The sequence below is a fragment of the Protopterus annectens genome, chromosome 3.part1 (assembly GCF_019279795.1).
Source record: "Protopterus annectens isolate FY-2018-M chromosome 3.part1, PAN1.0, whole genome shotgun sequence".
NCBI classification, from domain to species: domain Eukaryota; kingdom Metazoa; phylum Chordata; order Ceratodontiformes; family Protopteridae; genus Protopterus; species Protopterus annectens.
Genome location: NC_056732.1, coordinates 25417060 through 25441414, shown reverse-complemented (window position 1 = coordinate 25441414; position 24355 = coordinate 25417060). Strand labels below are relative to the sequence as shown.

The 24355-nt window shown below is 45.6% G+C and overlaps 1 protein-coding gene across 1 annotated transcript in view; it reads left to right on the top strand.

Moving 5' to 3' along the window:
• Positions 1–24355, top strand: part of LAMA1 (laminin subunit alpha 1) — a 3417884-nt gene that overhangs the window by 1970567 nt on the left and 1422962 nt on the right. The gene's annotated exons all lie outside the window — the stretch shown is intronic.

Below are 24355 nucleotides of genomic sequence, written 5' to 3'. Positions count from 1 at the left end.
AAAAAAATTGTTGTAACATTTAAATATATCATGGATATCACAAACTTCTTGTGTGACAATATTCTGTGTCACAGAACTGCTTTTTTGTAGTAACTGCTTATGTGTTGGTTTTCATTATAATGGCACACTGGAAAATGAGGAGAAAGTCATCTCAGTCATTGTGTTGTATGTCCTTTGCATTAAAATCCGACATCATTGTTTGAAGGAGTATTCTTGTAATTGTCAGAAAAGTTGCCATGAAATTACAAAATGCTGTTAACACTCTACTGTGTACTACCTACTGCATGTATTAATCTGTCAAATGCTGGCACAGACTGGAAGACACAAAGACACTGGAACACAGACGTGATGTAATACCTTTCATTGGACCTACATAGGTTTTGTAGTTACTCAGGCTTTCAAGCTAGCATGAGCCCTTTGTCGGGAGTTAATTTGCTGATGCTAAATATAGTGTTTAAGTATTCACTGTTAATATTCTGAAATAGTCAGCAATTGGAATTCAAAATAAATTCATCATAGGTCATGCATTACAAGAAAAAGATAAGAAAAAAAATAATTTGTTGCTCTTTAGTATACCTTATTTATGTCCCCTGTTAGTTGTGCAAAACGAAAGGTTAGGTATTATAGTGTGTTATCAAACCAGTATCCAGGTTCCTACCCCGACTGTCTGATTAATCAATTGAATTATTTAATCTCCATTGTTTTTCTTTCCAAAGGTGTGTGAAAATGCCCTTTAAGAACCGTAACTGCCATGTCTGATGTAGAATATGATCACACTGTGAAAAGTGTGTTGACACTGACTTGTCAGTCATTTTATTTGCACCTGTGTGTCTATGGGTATTCATCCTAATTCTAAGTAACTGGCCTGTCTCTCGTATGTAACCTGTCTCTGGGCATTTCCTACATTTGATTAAATAAGGCACATTTTTGGAAGTGCATTTAAATGAACCCTATACTTTGAAACTTCTGTGAAATTATGCTGGAAGCTGTAACAATCATGTGACATGTTTTGCATCTTGAATGGTTACAGGGTTTTATGTCATTCTAGACTATCTACTGTTCTTGTCTAAGTAGGCTTCTGACAAAAAGATCCTTTAAATTTGGTGGTCCTTTAAATGACAGCAGTGGGAATGCTTGAAAAAAATATCTCTTAACTTGTCACGCTCACTGAACATTGGTTGGAGGTCCCTTACAATTTTGTACAGATTTTTAAGTTCTGATTGATATATTATCACTAGTGGAACTCTGTAACAGGAGATGTCCATCTATTCCTATGTTGCAGGATTCTAGTTGTGGGATTTCCTGCCCTCAGGCAACTCGTACGACGGCTTCTATACAAAAGCTTCAGCTTGGCTGCTGTAGTGTGCGTGGGACGTCACAAGTAGGGCCATAAACCAGGGGGCCTTAAATGTGACGTCTGCACACACAGTCCTCAGAACTTTTCAGCTGCAGACGACATTCGCATCGTACGATCTCTTCTTCACAGACGTCACATCTTAGAGATAAGTAACCTGTTAGATTTCAAACATTCTTATTTTTAACGATTGCTATAGCTAACGCTTGGGTGTTGTAGCCTTTAGCTGATGTCAGGAAAAAAGGGAAAGTACCGATGTGGGCGCCAGATACCCCACAAGGACGCCCATGACAGGTGTGTTTTTTGCCTAATCCAGGAACACGATCACTCCTCCTGCGCTATTTGTCAATCGTTTGTGCCTAACACCTTGCACAGCCGTCTAGGCACATTAAATCTCTACCTCGAGAACCAACGCCTCAAATGGTTAACCCTTAGGATGGATCCTGCATCGGAGGCCACACTTGAACCTTCCCGCAAGAAGGCCAAGTTTCCTTGGCCTTCTTCGCCTGCCACTCCACTTATCGATGCACTGCCAACTGCCGATCTAGGGGTTAAGGCGTGCTCAGATCCGTTGACTGCAGCAATGTCCGTCGAGGAAGCCGTTTCATAGCTGACAATCGGCACGTCTTCATAGCTCACTCAGACATCGACACACGTCGAGGTCGAGGGGGAACCAGTTTTGGTGATACCTCCAGCAGGAATCCAGACTTCAGATGTGCTGATCTCCAGACCCAGCATCAGGCCACTCTCTACTTCCTCTCTTGCCAGAAAGAAGCAGAAAACTAAACATACCTCCTCTTCCTCAGAAGTCACACCGGATTGGCAGGCCTTCACTTCCTTTCTCATGCAGGCCTTCATGGCCCTTAGGCCTTCAACCTCAGCCACTTCCATCCTGCCTCATCTGAGCCCTAGGCCTGTCTCTGTTTCTTCCCACCCATCCATAACCCCTCAAGTCAGGGAAGAAGAACATGACTCTTCTTTCTCCATCAAAGGAGTCCATTTTTTGTGTTTCCCAGATTGCCTCCCCCCAGGAGTATTACTCTCCGGATGAGGAATCTGTGGAAGGGGACTCTCCCCCTGAGGACATTACTTTTGGTGAGACCATCACCAGGATGAAGGATTACTTTAAATGGGACACTTCCCAAATACTTTGAACTGCTGCAAGTCGAATCACCCTCCCCTTCAGCAGTCCCCCCTGTTCTGCCTGTTTACTTGGATGCCTTCAGTGCGGCCTCTAAAGCCCCTGACTCTCAGTCTCCTGCCCCTAAGCATCCTGACCTCTTCTATACAGTACCAGAGGACCACAAATTCTTAGTCAAGCCACCCTTCGCAGACCCAGCTGTTATTGCCAACATAGCAGATAAGCAATCTAGACTGCTGCCTTCTGCCTCCCTATTACCCACTGACAAAGACAGTAAGTACATGGATAGGATGGGGAAGAAGGTGTACACTTCTTCTACCTTGGCTTTCAGAGCCATAAATTATCAGACCCACGTGACCAAGTATGCATTAGACTTGGTCTCTCAAGCCTCCTCCATGCTCGCTTCCTTGTCTGACAGTCCCAGCAGGACAGACATCTCATCCAAACTTTCCTTGGCCCAACAGGTAGCCAGGCACTCCATAAGGTGCAGCATGATGCTGAAGAAGCATCCGCCAGGTCTGCAGCATCTGGTTCAGCCCTCAGGAGGTACTCATGGCAAAGACTCCAGAACCTCCCCGAGGACTTCAAGGCTAAAATCCTGGATGCCCCTCTGGACCACAATGTGCTGTTCGGAAAACAATCCGCTGACATTTTTAAAAATGTACAAGAAAAAAGCAAAGAGCTCTAGGACATTTAGCACCTGCTGGTGTTGCCCATACCCAAATATTACAGGAATTACCCTGCTAAAGCCACATTTGTAAGACATACGCCACAGCCCTCCTCTTCCAGGTCCAGAAGACGGGCCAGAAGACCTACTAACTCCAGATCCTCTGCTCCACCACAGCAACCAGACAGCACTTTCAGGACAGAGGAGGCCCCAGTAATGCGTGACACCTCCCACTCTCAACCCGCCTTTCCCACTGTCTCCCCTTTGGCAATCCATCACTTCAGACCAGTGGTCTTAAACATTATCCAAAAAGGGTACTTCCTGTCCTGTAAAGAGAAGCCAGCCAGAAGAGGCATCCCTTTTCTCCCCAAACACCAGGTCCATTTCATGCCACAAGTTCTGGCAGATCTTCTACAGCTAGGCACCATAGAGCCCATTCCTCCAGGACAAGAAGGAAAAGGGTTTTACTGCCATCTGTTCCTGGCCCCCAAAAAAGATGGCCCCTGGAGACCCATTGTAGATCTGTCCTTTCTAAACCTACATCTTCAGGTACCCTCCTTTAAAATGCTCTCTCTCTCCACGTTGCTGCCTCTCATTCCAGCCAAGGCCTAAAGGAAGCCTACTTGCACTTACCCATCAGGAGTTCTCACAGACAATTCCTGCATTTCTCTGGCCCTTCCTCTCATTTCCAATTTACTGCCTTGCCCTTTGGTTTGTCCACGGCCCCTTGGGTCTTTACAAAGTGCCTGGCCCCAGCCATTCCCTTCTGCAGAACTGGAGGGATACAAATTTACCCTTATCTGGATGACATCCTGATTCTGGCAGAGTCCAGAGATGCTCTACTAAAGCATCTACATTTCACCATGTCCCTTCTGCAGAGCCTAGGGATGTTATGTAGTCCTATCTCACCTACATTCTTACCCATGGGTTCGGAGCCGAATATTGGCTCCGACTCGGCCTATTTTACCAGCTCAAAAGTCTCTGATTGGCTGGGCTAAGAGGGTATCCCATAGTACACTGCTTCGCATCCCCAGATCTCGTTTGCCGCTTGTAGAGCTCGGATGTGGTCTCGCTTGGCTGTGGCTAAGTACCTCTTTTTAACTTATTTCTCTTGAGAAATTGGTTGCTTTACACCCAAAAGCTATTTTAATAGCTAATTTTTGCTGCTGTCGTTGTGTTTGTGTGTTTCTGGTGTTTTTTTGTGGTATCCCTAACTGTTCCCACGGGCTAGGCCCGTTTTAGTTAGAGGACCTAGTCTTCCCTTAGTTGAGTCATTCGTGTGTTTCTTATTGTATTGTTTTAGAACCGTTTAAGTTAGAGGTTCTGTCTCTGTGTCCTTGTTGCCATCTGTTTGTTTAGAGCTTTGCTCTTTCTCTGTGGTACTGTTTGCTGGTCTACGTTGTGGGCTTCCTGCCCGTTTGGAAGTTGTTAACTGTAGTGAACGCTGTGTGCTTGCCGCCCGTTTGGAAGTTTGTTAACCCTTTCTAGATATGTCTAAAGATCAGAAAGAACATAAGCCTTCTGGCTTTAAAAAGTGTTCAAAGTGCGGATATAAAATGTCCATCACAGATGGACACTGTGTCTACTGTCTTGGAGCCATCCATTTACAGGAGTCGTGTAGCTTTTGCCACACCTTCAGTCCTAGGGTGCTCCAAGAGAGGAAAGACAAATTGATTCTAAAGGGACTGCTTAAACCATCTTTTCAGGAGGCTATAGATTCGGCCTCCAGCTCTCAGTCTAAATCTAAGACCTCCAAGTCCAAGAAAAGATCTCCGGCTCCATCTGCATCTTCGGAGCCTCCGGAGAAGATTACTATATTGGATACTGCTTCCTCGGCTCCACTGTCTTCTGGGCCGCAGGAGGTATCTGTGTTAAGTGATTCAGCATCCGCTCCCATCATTCTCACACCCATTCGGAGCCGGTCGCCTAGTGTGAGGCATGGTTCATCAGATAAGAGATCTCAGTCTCCATCCATCTCCTCCAAATCCCCCAGGCTTTCTGATTTGGATGTGGATAGGATGGTGCAGAGGCTCCTGCAGTCGCCGGTGTTGGCTAAATTGTTTTCAGCTCCGACCCAGTCGGCTCCGGAGCCAATTCCTATGGTTGTTTCAATGATTCCTCCTCCGAGCACATCCTTGTTGTTGGAGCCAGCATGTTCCGCTCCGAGTGATGTTATTGCACCGGCATCGATACCCCCCTTGGGTTTATCAGTGCCGACCTCAGCTCTGACCATGTCGGTTCCGTCCACAGGGTTCGAGACTCTGGTCTCCTCAGTCGGGCCCGAAGGGGATACTTCGGGACATCTTTCGGTTCCGAGTCTCCCACTCGGTGCTTCAGCTCGGGGGACCCCGGTCCCGGTCGTGGCCTTGGAGGCCGGTCGGTCCTCGGACTCGGGGGGACCCTCCTTTGAGGCCATGCGGAGCGCGCTGGCCAAGTCATCAGCTACGTCACTCGTGTCAGTCATTCCATCCCCTATCACTCCGGCGAGAGCTTCTGACACTCACCTATCCTTGGACAGTAGAGCGCCAGGCCCTAAGGATACCCCCATGAGCGGTCCCCCACTTTCTGAAGGTCCCTCAGAGCCTGTGCCTGAGGAACCTTCCAGAAAGAAATTGTGCAAGAGGAAACACATAGACTCCCAGGACGAGTCTCTCACTTCCGATACTGACCTCGAGGAATTGGAAGGATCCCCCAAGTTTTCCTCTGATGATGTTTCCTTCTCTGATATCCTGGAGATACTGAAACAAAGAGGAGACTGGCCTTCCAAAACCCCTTCTGAGGAGGAGTCAGTATTCCTTAAGGCTTTTGGCGCTCAACCTTCCACCTCCTGGGTGTTTCTCGATGAACTTCTTGACCTTATTTGTCGAAGGGTGTGGGAAAACCCTGATTCTGTGGAGCCCGTACCTAGGCGCCCAAACAAATTTCTCTCCGCCCCTCAGGAAAAATAATTTCTGTCAAAGGGAGTCCTGGTTGATGCCATGGTGGTGGCGGCAGCCACCCAGAAGGAAGTTGCAGAATCTTCCTCATCGGTCCATCCTCCTAACAAGGAGTCTAGGACTATAGACCGATACGGGAAGCGTACCTTGTCTTCAGCCACCTTCACCTTAAGGTCGCTGAATTACTTATCTCATTTCACTCGGCTCCAGAGAGATCTCCTTAAGGAGTTGGGAGATACTCTTGCGGGTAATATACCTGAAGCGGTGGCTCAGACAGTTAACGCACAGGTTTCTGCCCTCAACTCCATCATAAATTCGTCCATGCGACTCATTTCGTATGCGGCCGAGGGAGCGAGTAGGGCGGCCAGCTCAGGGGTAGCCCTTAGAAGGCAAGCCTGGCTGCGCCTGTGTCAGTTCACTGAGGCCTTCAAGTCTTCCTTCACTGATGCCCCTTTTGATGGTTCCTCCTTGTTTGGGACCAAAGTGAAAGACACCCTCACCAGGTGTGAGCAAGAGGGAAAGACCCTGTCTGCCGTAGGGGTCCATTTTTCCCTTCTGTCTAGGCCTTATCCCAAGGTCCATTGAGGGGGAAAGATGTGGTTCAAGAGATCACAAAGGTTTTTTCCTGCCGCACAAGGTGAAACCCCCTCCCGAGGCAGGGGAGGGGGGAGTTATTCAGGGAAACGTTGCCCCAGAGGCAGAGGGCGAGACCGCGACTCCTTCCATGGCTCCCCATACTCTCATTCCTGAGGGTGTGCCCGACTGTGCTTATCTGGAGCCAGTCGGGGGTTGAATTTCCTTGTATCCAGAAGCCTGGGAAAACATCACCCAGGACCGATGGGTATTAAGGATAATTTCCGGAGGTTACATCATTCCATTCTCTTCAGTACCCCCTCCCATAAGAAAAATCCCGGATGTTCCACCCAGTCAAAGGGATCAAGCAGCCTCAGAGATATCTCAGCTGCTAGAAAAAGGAGCCATCCAACCAGTTCCCTTAGACCAAATCGGATGAGGGACTTACTCAAGGTTCTTTTTGGTGCCGAAAAGAACAGGGGACTTGAGACCCATACTAGATCTCAGTCAACTCAACAATTACGTACACAAGTCCAAATTCCGTATGGTCACTCTACAGTCTATTCTCCCATTGTTGGGAGAGGAAGTATGGATGTGCTCCATCGACCTGAAGGATGCTTACTACCATGTCAAAATAAATGGACAGGGCATCCAGGTGTCATCCACGCTTCCGGCTGGGAGCCAGACACTTCCAGTTTCGAGCCCTGCCCTTTGGTCTCACTACAGCCCCCAGGGTGTTCACTAAGTGTATGGCAGTGGTGATGGCTCACTTGAGACGTCAAGGATTCCAGGTGTTTCCGTACCTGGATGACTGGCTCCTCACTGCCCCCACCAGGCATCAACTAATTCAGACCAGGGACGCTACCATCAGTCTATGTCACCAATTAGGCATCACGATAAACTGGAAAAAATCTGTCTTATTGCCCTTACAGCGTGTCACCTTTATAGGAGCAGAGTTGGACACCATTCAAATGCGAGCATTCTTACCACAAGAAAGAATCACAGGGTTGCAACAACAAATTCTCACGCTGATGCCTCTGAGACATGCAAAGGCAATACTGATTCTTCAACTCCTAGGGACCATGGCGGCTACTATCATGTTGGTTCCGCTAGTGAGATTACACATGAGACTTCTTCAATGGCTTCTCTTTGTCCAATGGTCTCTCCAAAGACTTCCGCTATTACATGATAGAACAAAATCCATAAAAGGGAAGTCACCCCTGATCATTATTAGTAAAAAAATACAAGCACTCATAAAATCAACTAAGGCCAATTTTGAGAGAAAAATTGCCATGGATTCAAAGGACAATCATAAGGCCTTTTTCAGCTATGTTAGGAACCTGGGTGGAAACTCCCAGATATGCTCAGAATTAGTCCAAAATGATACAAAAATCACTGAACCCACAGACATTGCCAACATACTGGCAGACAGGTTCAGTGCAAACTTCACCCCTCTCCCCTAAAGGAGAGATAACTATCCCAGCCAGTGTAGCCTCCCAGACATCTCAAATGCGCAGGTGAAAGCTGCTCTCTCTAAAGCTAAAACACAGCATCAATGGGACCGGATGGTGTCCCCGGCTGTGTGCTACGAGCTAAATGAGGAATTAAACCCGCATAAGGCAGCTGTTTAATCTCAGCCTTACCACAGGATACGTGCCCAAGGAGTGGCGTCACGGCAACTGTGGTCCCACTCCACAAAGGCAGTGCCTCTACGGACCCTGGTAATTACCGCCCATAAGCTTAACAAGTCTAGTCTGCAAAGCTATGGAGAGGATCATAATGGCGCTCATAAACAAAGATATAGGGGACTTGCAGCCATTGGCCCCGACCCAGTTTGGCTTTGTCAAGGGAAGATCATGCCTTTTGAACTTGGTCGACTTCTTTGAAACAGTCACCAAGGCCATTGATGAGGGAAAGGCAGTCCATACAGCCTACCTTGACCTTGCAAGGCTTTGACACAATACCCCACTGGTATTGTAGAAAAACTTACCAGCTTAAATGTAAACCTATATGTCACAAGATGGGTTGCAAACTGGCTTAAGGACAGAACCCACAGGATTAGAGTTGCTGGCGCTATGTCAGACTCCAAGCCGGTCACAAGTGGTGTCCCACAGGGCTCGGTCCTTGGCCCCCTATTGTTCGGCATCTACTTCTCAGAAGTACAGGCCAACATGGGAGGACTTTGGCTGACAAAGTTTACAGACGACTGCAAACTGGGCGCCATAGTGGAAAGTGCATCAGACATGGATATCCTTCAGAAGGGACTCACGGAAACAGATAGCTGGTGCCAGAGCCATGGCCTGAAGTTAAACGCCAAAAAATGTATAGTCATACCCTTCGGGAAAAACAAGGTAACCCCAAGCTACCATATAGGTGGCAATCCACTAAGCACAGAAGAGGTTATCAGGGACCTGGGGACCCAGGTTGACAGTGGCCTTTCTTTTGACACTCACGTTGCTAAAGTGGTTAGAAAGACCTTCTACATTGCCCACCTGATCTACATTGCCCACCTGATCATGAAGGGATTCACATCCAGATCTAGTGAGGTCATTGTTCCCCTGTACTCTTCACTTATCAGACCAATGATCGAGTACAATGTCCCATTCGGGATGTATCTCGCCCGACATCTGCAGCAATTGGAGAGACCCCAAAAGTTCCTCACCAAAAGGATAAAGGGACTCCAAAATCTGTCATATGCTGCCAGATTGAAGAAACTCCAGCTCTATTCAGTCACATACCGTCTGCTCAGAGGTGACATGTGCCTGACATACAAGGCCATGTCCAACCCGGAATTAATGGACATGCTCCACCTTAAAAAATCCAAATCCACCAAAACCACTAGAGCAGGCGACTTAAACCTTAGCACAGATATAAATAGGACGTGCTGGAGGGATAGATTTATCACTCAGAGACTCCCTATGCTGTGGAATAGAGTCCTGGTCCATGTGAGGCAGAGCACCTCGCTGGCTCTATTCAAGAGAAATCTTGACTTGTGGATGGGAGATCGTAGGTTTACCCCGGGAATCATCTCTGTGTCACTGCTGGACAGAGGCACAACAAACTAATGGGCACAGTATTTTTTCATATAAGGGGTGGCGTAAGCCACAAAAATTTGGGCTAGGCTTATAAATGCCTTGGGGCAGATAGCCTAGTATAAACCTATGAACCTAAACCTATGAACCATCCAATCCTAATGACAGACAGATGCAAGCAGGACCTCCGTTGGTGGCTGTGCACCAACAACTTGAACGGAGGAAAACCCTTTGTTCCACCCGTCCCTGTTTCCACGGTGACCACGGACGCCTCCCAGATGGGGTGGGGGGCATTATCTCAGCAGGACGGTCCAAGGCACGTTGCAGGAGCACGAGATACATTTGCACATAAACATCCTGGAGATGAGAGCAGTGCTTCTTGCGTTGCAGGCACTTCAAGAAGTTCTCCCTCTAGGGACCACTGCGATACACTCAGACAACATGTCTGTAGTGTGGTATCTCAACAAGCAAGGAGGAACCGGATCTTACCCACTATGCAGGGAGGCCATGCGCAAGTGGCATTGGGCAATAGCTTCCCAACGGTTTCTGGTGGCAACGCACATTCTGGGGAAGACCAATGTAATAGCAGACAAGCTAAGCAGGGTGATTCTTATGCCCTACGAGTGGTCCCTGAATCGCCTGGTTGCAGAGCTAATCTTCAGCAGATGGGGTCAACCTTGCTGCGACCTTTTTGCCAGCCCTTTCAATGCAAAATGCAGCAACTACTTCTCGCTGATTCCCCCACCGGGGGAATCACCCATGGACACTCTAGCTCACAATTGGCCCTCCGGTCTGCTTTATGCTTTCCCTCCGTTTCCCCTTCTCTCAAGGGTGATTCAGAAAGTGCAATCCTTGGGAAGCAGGATGATTCTGATTGCCCCACACTGGCCTTGTCAAGTATGGTTCCCCTTCCTTCAACCTTACATTGTGGATACTCCTTGGATTCTGGAACCCGTTCCAGATCTACTGACGCACATGTCGGGATAGTTCCACCCCTCTCTGAGGACACTGCGGCTGACAGCCTGGCTACTCCACTTCCATCATTAGTCAGATGTCATAATTTCTTGCCGGAAGTAGTCCATATATTGTCGTCCTCTCATAAACCATCCAGTAGAAAAATCTACTTTAGCAAATGGAAAAGGTTCTCTATCTGGGCTCATTCTAGAGGCATTGATCCCTACACGGCTCCAATTGATTCCATTTTGCAGTTTTTGTCTATACTGTTCCATCAGGGGTCCACATCAGCCACCATCAAAGTTCAGCTGGCGGCTATATCAAACTTCCACGTGGCCAATGAGCCTAGCCTTATGGCACACAGACTATGTAAAGCATTCCTTAAAGGTACCCTATTGCTTCGTCCCCCAGTATCCCAACCTGTTATGCCCTGGGACCTCAATTTTGTTCTTCAAGCCCTCACTCTTCCACCTTTTGAGCCTGCAGCTACCTGTGAGTTAAAATTTCTTACATGGAAAACAGCATTTTTAACAGCAATCACTTCAGCGAGGTGGGTCACCGAAATTCAAGCCCTCTCCATCAAACCCCCATATTTGATCTTCCATAAAGATAGAGTTTCTCTTAGACCAAACCCGTCATTCCTTCCCAAAGTGGCTTCTGTGTCTAATATAAATCAGTCTATTGAGCTGCCAGTTTTCTTCCACAATTTTTCCAACAAGGCAGAATTCAGATTTCACCAATTGGATGTACATAGACAGTTACGCTTCTATCTCCACCGGATGAAAGATATCTGGAAATCTGACCAACTCTTTGTCTCCTTTTCGGAAAACCAGTCTGGTTCTCTGGTATCCAAGGTCACACTCTCTAGATGGATAGCCAGCTGTATTTCCTTCATCTATCAGACAGCAGGAAAAAATTTGCCTTTTCCACCTAAAGCCTACATCCACAGCCTATCAAGCTAGATTGTCGATGGATGATGTATGTGTTGCGGCCACTTGGGCTTCTCCTCACACCTTTGTCTCTCATTACAAATTTGACGTGGTTTCCAGGGGCAGATCTTCATTTGGCTCCACAGTTCTCTGGAGTATTTTCCTATGAGCCACCCAGGTTGTAGGTGCTAGGGACGCTGTCCCATGGGTAAGAATGTAGGCGAGATAGGACTACATAACATCAAGAAGTTATGTACTCACCATAATGTTCGATGTATGTAGTCCATCTCACCTCACATTCTTACTTACCCTCCCGCCTTCCCCCTGCCTGGAGGATTTGGAAGTTAGATTTTATCCTGCAGAGTCCCTTTGAATAAATTTGTTTGTATGGATGTGTGTTATGTATGCAGTAACTGGGTTGTTAGCAGCAAACTAGATCTGGGGATGCGAAGCAGTGTACTATGGGATACCCTCTTAGCCCAGCCAATCAGAGACTTTTGAGCTGGTAAAATAGGCCAAGTCGGAGCCGATATTCGGCTCCGAACCCATGGGTAAGAATGTGAGGCGAGATGGACTACATACATCGAACGTTATGGTGAGTACATAACTTCTTGTTCACCATCAACCTCCCCAAATCCTCTCTGATCCCAAGCCAGGACAAGATTTTCCTCAGTTGCAGAATCAGAACAGACACAATGAAGGCCTTTCTACCTCAGGACAAGGTTCTGTCTTTAACTTCCCACTTCCAGGAAGTTCTGTTATCCTGAAAGGTGACGGCAAGGCATTTTCTTCGCTGCCTGGGTCTGATGGCAGCAACCATCACCATCCTACCTCTGGCAAGAATGCACATGCGCAAGCTGCAGTGGTTCCTGAAGAACACCTGGTCCCAGCACCTACGTCCCCTAGAGCAAGTCACCCCCCTCCTTCCCTGTCTGAAAACAGAAAGCAACTGGTGGATCCAATAAGTGAATTTGAACCCAGGGCTCCCACTACAGCCCCCCTCCCCAACCCAAGTTATGCATACAGATGCCTCAGATTCAGGTTGGGGAGCAACTCTGGCCTCTTACAAGATTCAGGCGAAGTGGCATCCCTCTCTTCAGGCCAAATACATCAATATCAGGGAAATGACAGCAGTTTTCTTAGCTCTACAGACCTTCACCTCCCTTCTGGTTCCAAGGGTGCTCCAGGTTGTCACCGACAACACCACAGTAATGTGGTACCTCAACAAGCAGGGAGGAACAAAGGCCTATCAGCTGTGCAGTCTGCTGATATGGGACCTAGTTTCCTGGCTCAAATTAGTCCTGTAGGGGGTCAACATTCCCTCACAAGACAACCACCAAGCAGACCTCTTGAGGAGGACCTCCTCGTCTCAAGACGAATGGATGCTGAGCAGGTAGGTCTTCTTAGACATAGTCCACTGGTGGGGTGCTCCACAAATAGACCTGTATGCCTCCTCCCAGAACAGGTAACTGCAGAGCTTCTGCTCAAAAACGCACTCCCTTCTAGCATGGAGAGTGGACTCTTTCAGTTTCTCTTGGGAGGGAAAGTTCCTTTATGCCTTCCCACCATTCCCACTGATTCAGAAAGTCCTCCTGAAAATTGAGAAGGACAAACCAAAAATCTTGTTTGTGACTCCCTACTGGCCAAGGCAGCACTGGTTGCCGCTACTTCACAAACTAACCAAGGGCAATCGCTTCAAGTTACCCTACAAGGTGGACCTACTGTCACAAGACAAAGGAACTCTCCTACACCCTGTATAGAAGCCGACGTACGAGATGCCTGAGGGCAGGAAATCCCACACCTAGAGTACTGCAACATGGAAGAGAAGGACATCTATGGTTATGATAAGATTTTACACAACTGTTCTTTCCTGTCTTTATACTGAAGAAGGTGTTCTTGTGGTAGCTGTATTGCTGTGTCTACAGCTCTGTCAAACTCCCTGGCAGCATGACCATGAGCAAGCATGTTGTCTTACAGCTGTGCCAACTGTGTGTATCAAGGAAGGTTACACTTGAAGTCGAGTTCTCCAAAGAGAATTTAATAAATGAGTGGATTCTTTTGAGTCTTTTGTGGAATCCCTTGAAGGAGTCGATGTTATGTGTCCATTCTACTCATCAATAAAATGTAAATAAGCAAGTTGCCTGTGTAATAGTGTAGAAATTCCTCTTCTAGGTTTGTGCATTGTGTTTCCATTTTGGTACCCATTGCAGCGTCCATAGTATGAACAAAATGTCTCCCATTAAAGGTGAAATTGTTATGTATCAGAATGAATTCTACAGGTTGTCCCACTATATCTGGAGTAATGTTGTGATGATCTGTCTTCTCTTGTGAGTATTTGAAACAGGCATCAGTTCAGTCTTCGTGTGGGATGTTTGTGTAGAGTGATGTAACACATATTGTAGCTAAAACAGTGTCAGGTGGTAATTCACGATGACCTTAAAGAATGCAAATGAAATGAGTGCTGTCTTGAAATGTAGCTGGCCCTCTCATTGACTAGTGCCTTTAGAATTTTCTCCATAAACACCAAAAACCCTTCTGTCAGGGTTCCTTTGTCTGATACTAATCATCTTCCTGGATTTTCTGGCTTATGGATTTTTTGGTAGCATATAGAAAATGACTGGCTTAGGCAAACCTACAGGACAAATTTTTGTAACGTTGTACACATAACCCATTAACTTATTTCCATTTTATTGATGGCTTATTTATAATCTTGGCACATAGTATCGACTCCCTCAAGGAATTCCACCAAGGACTGAACAGAATCCACCCATCTATTAAACTCTGAAGTACACGACTTCAAGTGTAGCCTTCCCTGATACCAAGATTACTATACAGAATGACACCGCTCTGCTCTGGGCTCTCCACATACCTGGGCTCCTTGAACACATACAAAATAAAATAAATAAAATATGTATTTTAACCTTAAAATATCTTGATTGTCACTGAGAGTTACTTGAATAACAGTTTGCCAAAGACTTACGAGTATGCTCCTTAGCGTACAGGAAGAAGAAAAAATCCTTTTGAGCATGAAAATTTCAAGTTTGCGGATGCCATGGCCATTGTTTAAGTTCATAGATGTATACTAGGCTATTGACCACTAAGACCTGTATAAGCCTAGCTGTGCAACCCAAATGTGTCCCACACTTTATACGTTTTAGACATTTATACAGGAGTGAATGTTGGTTACAACATGATTTACTGACCCCCTCTATCTAGCAGAGACGTGGGTGCCAGACTGGGGTGAATTTTCATCCCATTCAGTGGTCCAAGTTGCACTTAAATAGGGTTAGGGAGGGACTTTGTTTCACATGAATGCAGAGCCTGTCCCAGAGAAAGAGAGATGTTCTTCGAGTTTCACTGTTGCAGTCATTACATTTGGGTAATCTGCTGGCAGGTTGCCCTCAGTCGGCCTGAATTCCAAAGTCTTGGGTCCTGCATCAGTTGCTGTCTTCTCTTGCATGACGTCAGAGGTATAAAACATGCAGCCGACGCCATTTTCTTTAGTCTTTCTTGCCACGCGGTGCCCGAAGCAGAAGCATTTCGCAAGTGCCGGTGGGTCGACTACTGAAATATTCGAGTTTGAGTTTCAGAACCGAAGTCTTCACTAAAGCTAAGTACCTCGTTGGGGAAACTTTTTTCTTGCTCCTTACCGATGTCAGAAAATGTTAATATTTGTATTACGTGTGGGAAGCAAATACCTCATAAGGATTTCCATTTATACTGTATTCCTTGCCTAGGCCCTGATCACAACGTGCCTGGCTGTCAGTTTTGTGCACTTTTAAGCGTCGGTATATTTTTGCATCAAAGTATTTTGGAATCAGATTTAACTACCCAGAAATGTCGTCGGATAGCAATCCAACTACCGGAGTACATAAAAAACGCAAAGAAAAGGACAGAGAAATGCAGTCGAGATCCAAAACCGACGATGGAGCTTCTCCTAAGCCAGGCGCTTTCGCAACCCCTGATATCCGCTACCTTCGAGTCGCAGGCCTCTACCGGCACCCACGTGGAGTCCGGCATGCCGCAAGATACTCAAGGTATTGGACTGACGAATGTGTCTCCCTCAGATGGGTCCGGAGCCACTGAGCAGGCACCGGCTTCTGAGGGTGTATTCAGACCTCTACATGTGTATATCAAACCGTCGACAGCTGCAAAACCAAAGATAAAAGCAACTTCTAAAACTAAAAAAGCAACTTCTAAAACTAAAAATCCGACGCATGAGCCACGTGCACAGGCATTATTGCATGCAGCTGAACAGGTTGGAAAGCATACTTTGCAGTGTGGTTTTGATTCCTTAGAGGCCTCCTGCAGGGCCGCAGTTACTGGATCTGCGGTTAGGAGGCATGCCTGGTTAAAGGAACAGAATTTGCCTGATCATGTTAAAGCTAAATTGCTAGATGCTCCTTTACAGCATGATTCTCTGTTTGGTATTAAGGCAGAAGAGGTTTTAAAGAAAATGGAAGACATAGCTAAGTCTATGCAAACTGTTAAAGACTTCTTGCAAGTGCAGCCACCTTGATTCAGTAGACACTGGCCTACAAAAATTGGTCCTTTCCTGTTTCAGACAGAGCTCAAAGGGACAAATCCAGACACCCTAAGGGTTCCAGATACCAGGCGCAAGATTCATACAGGTCAAAGCAGTGGGGCGCTTCTACCTATAAATCTGGAGGAGATAAAGCGCAAACTTACAGAAAGCAATCCCAATGACTTCCCTCTGCCTACTCCAAGTACTTATCTTTTGGCAGCACCCATAGCGGGAGAGTTAACACTTTTTGCTCAGATTTGGCAGTTAATAACCCAGGACAAGTGGGTACTAAACATCGTATCACAGGGATACAGATTACATTTCCACACTCTGCCAATGGCTGGCCAGATCTGCCACAAAATCAATGGGCAGAGGCACAAAAACAAGTTACATCCCTCATGGATATGGGGGCCATTCAGCCAGTACCAGAACAGGAAAAAGGACAAGGTTTTTACTCAAGACTGTTCTTGGTACCCAGAAAGGACAAGGCCTAGCGGCCAATACTGGATTTATCGATTTTGAACATCTACTTGGACATTCCAAAATTCAAGATGCTAACTTTGCAGCAGCTTCTGCCCATGCTGGGCAAGAATGCAGGCTGGTGACATTAGACGTAAAAGAGGCATACCTGCATGTCTCAATAAGACAGTCGTGCAGAAGATACCTCAGATTCAAGGCTGGCTTAATGCATTACCAATTCTCTGCACTGCCCTTTGGCTTATCTACTGCGCCCAGGGTGTTTACAAAGTGCCTGGCACCAGTAATTGCATTTTGCAGACAAAGAAGTATACAAATATGTCCTTACTTAGACGACTGTCTCATTCAATTAGAGAACAAGGACATTCTTCTTCGACACCTGGCGTTTGTGAAAATGTTTCTAGCATGCCTAGGGTACACAATAAACAAAAATAAATCACAACTTGTACCCGCCCAAAAGATAACATTCCTGGGTGCAAGCTTGATTACAGCTGCACAGATGGCTTACCTCACGCCAGACAAGCAAAGGCAACTGACTACTTACTTCAAACTAATGGCAACAAAGACCCAGTTATCTGCAAGACAAATTCTGCAGTCTTTGGGCTTCATGGCAAGCTGCATCCTACTGATTCCATATGCAAGACTGCATATGAGGAAACTTCAATGGTACCTGAAAAGTTTATGGAGTCAACATTCTCACAGTCTGGAAGCAATGATTCCTCTCATTCCCTGCCTACAACAGGAGTTTCTGGGGTGGGCAAAGGCATGTCACCAAAACAAGGGACGGGCTTTCACTCTCCCCCCTGCCAGCCAAACCTTAACAACAGACGTATCGGATTATGCCTGGGGGGCCCACATGGCAGGAAGATGCATTCAAGGCATATGGACCCCAAAACAAATGCATCTGCATATCAACCAGAAAGAGATGCTAGCAGGTCAAAATGCTCTAACAGCATTCAAGGACTTAATTCATCCAGTACAACTACTGATAAAGACGGACAACACCACAGTCGTGGTATATAAACAAGCAAGGGGGCACACACTCATACCCCCTTTGCAGATTAGCCATGGCACTGTGGGACACAGCTTTGACCTACCAGATACATCTTGAAGCTCAATTCCTGCCAGGAAAACAAAATACACTGGCAGACAATTTAAGCAGAAACCTTATGGATCCTCACGAGTGGAAACTAAACCCACAAGTCTTCAACATGATAACAGAGAAATGGGGGAGTCCAGACATAGATCTATTTGCCTCTCCTCAGAATTTTCAATTGAAAAGATTCTGCACAAGGACTTATCACACACAAGCATGGAAAGTGGACGCCCTATCCTTCAGCTGGAAAAACCTATCAGTTTACGCCTTTCCTCCTCTGCCTCTTCTCCCCAAGGTCCTCCTAAAAGTCAGACAAGACAAACCAAAGATGATACTAATTGCCCCGGACTGGCCCCGCCAATACTGGTACCCAATCCTAAGGAACTTGTCTCAATACCCAGCTTGGACCTTACCTCAAAGACCTCAACTACTGTCCCAGCAAAACAATCAGATCCTGCACAATCAACTACAGACACTGAACCTGGCAACATGGCTGATCATGTAGCTATACAAACAACACCTCTCAGTAAAGCTGTGATGGATGTCATTTTGGAAGCCAGAAAGCCTAGTACTAGAAAATCTTATGCTGACAAAAGGAAGAGATTCTGTGCTTGGAATCAAGCACAAGGAACGGATACAGCAGAACCAAATATTCCTCAGATATTACAATACTTAACTGAGATGCTTGACAAAGGCCTATCTTTCTCATCAATCAAAATCCATGCCTCTGCCATTTCGGCTCATTATAATACAGAGCCACCAATCTGTTGTCATCCTTTACTAAAGCAGTATCTCAGAGGAGCCAAAAATTCTACTTGAGCATATGACAATTACTAGTGTCATATGCTGCAGGATCAGAAGGAAAGGCTGTTTCAAAACAGACAATTTCAAAGTGGATAAGCCACTGCATCCGTTTCTGCTACTTACACCATGGAAAACCTGTGCCCAAGGACATTAGGTCTCATTCCACCAGAGCTGCAGCTACTTCACCAGCCTTTCTCAGAGGAGTACCAACCAAAGACATTCTAGAGGCTGCTTCTTGGAGTTCTGTTCACACTTTCACAAAGCATTATCATTTGCCTCTTTACTCTAAGTCCAGGGCAGGCTTTGCCACTGCCATGCTGCAGGGCCTTGTAGCCACACCTAATGCTGTTTAGCTCCAGCCTTCCAACCTTAGCTTTGGGATTCTACCCAAATGTAATGACTGCAACAGTGAAACACAAAGAACATAGTACAGTTGTGTACACTTACCATAAATGTAGATGTTCGAGAGTATTCACTGTTGCAGTCCAGGTTACCCTCCCTCCATCCCCCTGTCATTCTGGAGTTTATCTTTCCTTCTCTATCTTCTACTTCCTATGTGGTGTATTTGCTTGTAGATGAAGGTAAAGTTTATATTGATGCATGTATATACATAAATAAATATATATATATATATATATATATATATATATATATATATATATATTTTTTTTTTTGCTACCGTTTTGGGGGCACCTGACATCAGGGGCAAGAAAAACTAAAGAGAATGGCATCGGCTGCATGTTTTATACCCCTGACGACCTGACGTCATGGAAGTGATGACAGCAACCGACGCAGGACCCAAGACTTTGGAATTCAGGCCGACTGAGGGCAACCTGCCAGCAGATTACCCAAATGTAATGACTGCAACAGTGAATACACTCGAACATCTACATTTATGGTAAGTGTACACAACTGTACTTTCTCTGAGATGCACATCTGTCTGGCCAGCAGGGTCTATATTATATTCTCGAAAGCCGACAATGTCGAATCTGACATTGTCGGCACGAGAATATCGAACGCTCAGAAACTCGCATGTGTAAATGGAAATCTCTGTAAGGGGAGATTTCCGTTTACTGCAATGTAGTGCGGTCTCTGAGTTGGTATATTTAAGTAGCGGGGGGCCCAGACCCCCACTTGGGGGTTTAGGGGGGTGAAGACCCCCTGCTTAAACCCGTTAGGGTACTTTTTTCTTTTTTGTTTTTGTATTTTTATATGCTCGGGATTCTGAGCGTTCGATATTCTCATGCCGACAATGTCAGATTCAACATTTTCAGCTTTCATGAATATAATATAGACCCGGCCAGCATCTCCAACTTATGTTGCAAGCTAAATTTGGATCTTTAGGTAGGAGTTCTGATGCTGTTTATTTTGTGGATGTGCAAAAGGTTCATCAGAGTGGGGTCCAGGGGTACTTTGTATGACAGGCTTAGATCACCTCTCAGTGTTCTGTAGGAGATCGAGTATAGAGATAGGGCTTTAAGGTGATTTGCACAGGCACAGGACATTGTGTTTATGCCCTGTATTCATTTTGTGCTGCATGTGTCTGGTCAGGTACATACCGAAGGGGGAATTATACTCAAAGATTGGTGTGATGAGGGCCGAATACAGTGGTGCAATGACTCCCCCTTGACCTAGATTACAAGCAGTCACTTATAAATTGAGCAACAGAGAAAGATTTCCTTACTACTTTGGATACATGCTGTTCGAAGGCCAGGTTAGGATCTACATGTGCTCCCAGATCCCTGACTAGTGGCTCAGCTCTTAAGAGGTGTTTTATTGATGAAGTAGTTTCCAGGTTGGCTGACTTTGCGAAAGATACTATAATGCATATGTTTGCACTGAGTTTTAGGCCATGGCTTTAGCACCAGTCATTTGTTTGTGGTAGACTCTCTTGTAAGATGTTAGTGTCTTGGGAGGACTGTTTGACTGCTCCCAGTTTACAGACATCTGCGAACTTGGTGAATCAGAGCCCTTTGACATTAGCCTTGACTTGTGAGAAGTTGGTGCCAAAGAGGAGCGAGCCCAGCACAGAGCCCTAAGGGACTCCACTGGTGACCAGCCTGTTTATGGGGCTAGCAGCTGTGCACAGAGTCCTTTCACAAATTTTCAGCAGAACATGGGCATGGCTATCCAAGTTCTGACATAACTCATTTAGAAGCATATTGGAGAAGGGGGATTGTTAGCTGTCACAGAGATGCATTTACCTATGTGCCTACCAGGGTGATGAGGTTAGGGACCTATGTCAAAATCCCCTCACAGCTTCTTGAGACCACTCTTGTCCGATAGAGGAATAAATATGTTCCAGTGGTTCTCACCCTAGGATGGGCATTTGGGCTTCCACTGCAGTGTAGAACAAATGGTCGACAGGCCTGGGGGAGAAAAAAAAATCTTACTTTTTTTTTTAATCTATGTGTGCCATGTGCTGGCTGTTGCTGTCTTAGCAGTCTAATTTATTTGCCCTGTATAGGATGGTTTCAGTCCCCACTGGCTGTGGTAAAGATGTCCTTTATTTGTGATTCTCAAACCTGAAAGATAATTTTTTTTCCATAGGAGATATTCACATAGCCATGTCCACACGATACTACTGATGCTGCATCAGGGCTGCATTTGCATGAATCTGAATGCTAAGGATGGCTTTTTTCCACTTGCCCTCTCTTAGAAAGGATCTTCAGGCAAAATGTTCTTGCATTCACCCTTCAGAACTGTGGTCCTGTGTGGTTGTGTGTCACTGTATTTAAGCAGGAATTCCTGCAGTATAGTAAAATCCTTTCCTTACTGAAGTAAAACTGTGTGAACCTGTTGCAGTCTCACTTGCACCACTTGGCTTTCAGAAAAAATTAGTTTGCCTTTGCCAGTACAAGATTGTCAGGTAACAGGCTACTTCACCATCCAGTGCCAGCCTCAAGATAATTCAAATGTACAGCTTGCAGATGTTCTTCATATTGATCGCTGATGCAGTAGCCAAAGGTGTATGGGTGATGTCCTGTATAGGTTATAACAGCTAGCCAGCTTCCAGAGCTTTAGTGCATCTACCACACACCCAAACCGTTAGTAAGCTCAAGCTGAGCTGACTAAAAAGACAGGTTTAGGCGCCAAGGTCTTCAGAGCTTTCCTGCTGCCAAATACAGTGCTCTTGTCCTCACTTCAGAGGATCACTAGTCGGCCTCTGCTGGTCTATTGCCAGGCAAATAAGTTCCATTTCAGAAATACCCTTTCAAATATTATTTTTTTATGTTTTAATTTACTTTCTTGTGTGGGGAAAGTGCATTTTAAGGTAGGAATATGTTTGCTTTGACTGTCATGAGACTTTGTTGTATTTTTAAACTGGAGCAAACTTGTGTGTTTGACAGCTTAAAAGTTGATTTAAACATTCTAATAACATTTTTTCTGTGGAAAAACTGTATAAATTACTTTTGTGGGCTAGTAAAGTGTAGTAGAGTAATCAGAATCTTGTACGTATCCCTGGAAATATGTTGGTGTTATTAAAAATCCTGTTTGCCCTAACCTTATTGTCATAAAGAAGCAAAAAACTAAACATATAGCTTGTCCTGTTCTATTTTCATTGGGAAGGAGTAGTTTATTAAGTCTAGCACAGGGTCTTGTACAGGCTATTGACCCTTCTTATCAGATGGCTCCTGGTAAGAGAAAAAGGATTACCTCTTTTCCTGAACAGAGTCAGAAAACTAAATCTGGAGAGGAATAGGATGGCACAGATACATGTTTCTTCGTCTCAGATTTCTGATACGGACTCTGAGGAGAGCATGTCACAAGAACAAATTTCCTGGCGTAAAAATACCCTCTAAAAACAACCTCAAGGTTATGCTGCTAAACTCTAGGAGTCTAAACCAGAAAATGCACTCACTGGAAGCAGTCCGCACCTTGGAAGATGCTGACATTTGTGCAATCACTGAGACCTGGTTTAAGGCTGCGGAGAGCACCCCAGCTATACCAGGTTACATTTCCTACCACACATTCAGACCGTAAACTGAAGACGTGAGAACTAAAGGAGGTGGTTTTCAGTATTTATTAAAGATAAATACACTTCTAGATTGGTTAAACAGCACAATTTACTTGTATTACGTCAGGTGCAGTTGACTGTCGATAAGACCTCTGTTCAGGTCATTGCCAGTTATAGGACCTCCTCCATGAATCAGGACATCTACTCAGCCTACTTGGGTCTACTTGAGTCAGTCAAGATATAGCCAAACACCCTGGTTTTGGCTGACTTTAATTACACATCCATTGACTGGGTAAATTGTACGTGTTCTAACTCATTTGCCCAAAGGTTCCTGGACTTCGTTAACTCTACGTTAACTGCCCTGGACCAGCTGGTTGACACACCCACAAGGAGCTCAAACATCCTGGATCTGGTGCTCAGCAACATAGACTAAAAAACTTCTCCAAGGCCAATGAAAATCTCTTAAGTGACAGCATAAATAGCTTCATAGCCCCTCCCCCCACTGATGGAACAGACACCTGTGCTGAGTTATACACCAATGCTTTATACAAGTACCTGTACAATTGTATTGACTCTGCCGTACCATATAGAACCAAAGCAAGATCCTCAAGGAAAAACAAACCTGCCTGATGGACAGCTGCCATTAATAGGAAAAAGAAATTGCTGTCTAAGAGTAGGAAGGAACGGTCTCAAAACTGGAACCACTCTCTCCTCAACTTAAACAAGCAAATAAGACTCCTAATGAAGTCCTCCAAAGCTAACTGAATCCAAATTATCTTCCCTAGCTAAGAATAACCACAAGGCATTCTTTAGTTCCATCCGTAATCTCAAAGGTTAGGCCCAGATTTGCACTGAACTCGCAGTTAATGGTACTACATAAACAGAACCTGTGGATATAGCAAACCTACAGGCTGACAGGTTCAGTGAAAACTTCACTCCCCTGTCCTTGCCACATATACCCCAAGACATCATTAACACCTGTCCCCCACCTAGTGTCTCTGAGGAGCATATCTTAAACGCCCTCTCCAAGGCCAAAAATACAGCCTCTGTGGGACCAGACAACATCCCGGGCTGTGTTCTACATGGGTTAAATATGAATTAGCATCACCATTGGGCACACTTTTCAGTTACAGCCTAAGCACTGGCTTCACCCCAGCAGAATGGAAAACAGGTACAGTCTTCCCTTTGCACAAAGTGGGTGCATCCATGGACCCAGTGAACTGTAAACCCATTAGCCTAACCAGCCTTATCTGCAAGGCTATGGAACAAATCATCAGGGACCGTATTAACAAAGATACAGGAAATCTTTAAATGCTCAACTCCACCCAGTTTAGTTTTGTCAAGGGGAGATCATTCCTGTTAAACTTGGTGGACTTCTTCGAGAGTCACCAAAGCCATAGACGAGGGCAAAATTGTGCATACAGTCTACCTAGACTTAACCAAGGCCTTTGACACAATCTCCTGCTCAGGCATCATTTGATAAACTCACCTAGCTGGGTATCAACCCATATATTGTTAAGTGAGTTGCAAACTGGCTCGCTGATAGAATTCATACAGTCAGAATAGGAGAATCAACCTCCTCCAGCAGATCTGTAACCAGTGGTGTTTCACAGGGATCGAGTCTGGGACCCTACTTTCGGAATCTACTTCTCCGAAGTACAGGCTAAAACTAAAGGACTGTGGCTGACAAAGTTTGCTGATGGCTGCAGACTGGGTGCGATCATTGAAACCTGTAGGATGTCAACATTCTTCACAAAGGTCTTACATGTCCTAATGACTGGTGCCAAAGTCATGGTCTTAAACTTAATGCAACAAAAATATAGTGTTATCCCCTTCGGCAATGGTGATGTTCCTGCAAACTACCACATCAGTAGCAACACAGTCAGTGGTGAGAGATCTGGGCACACAG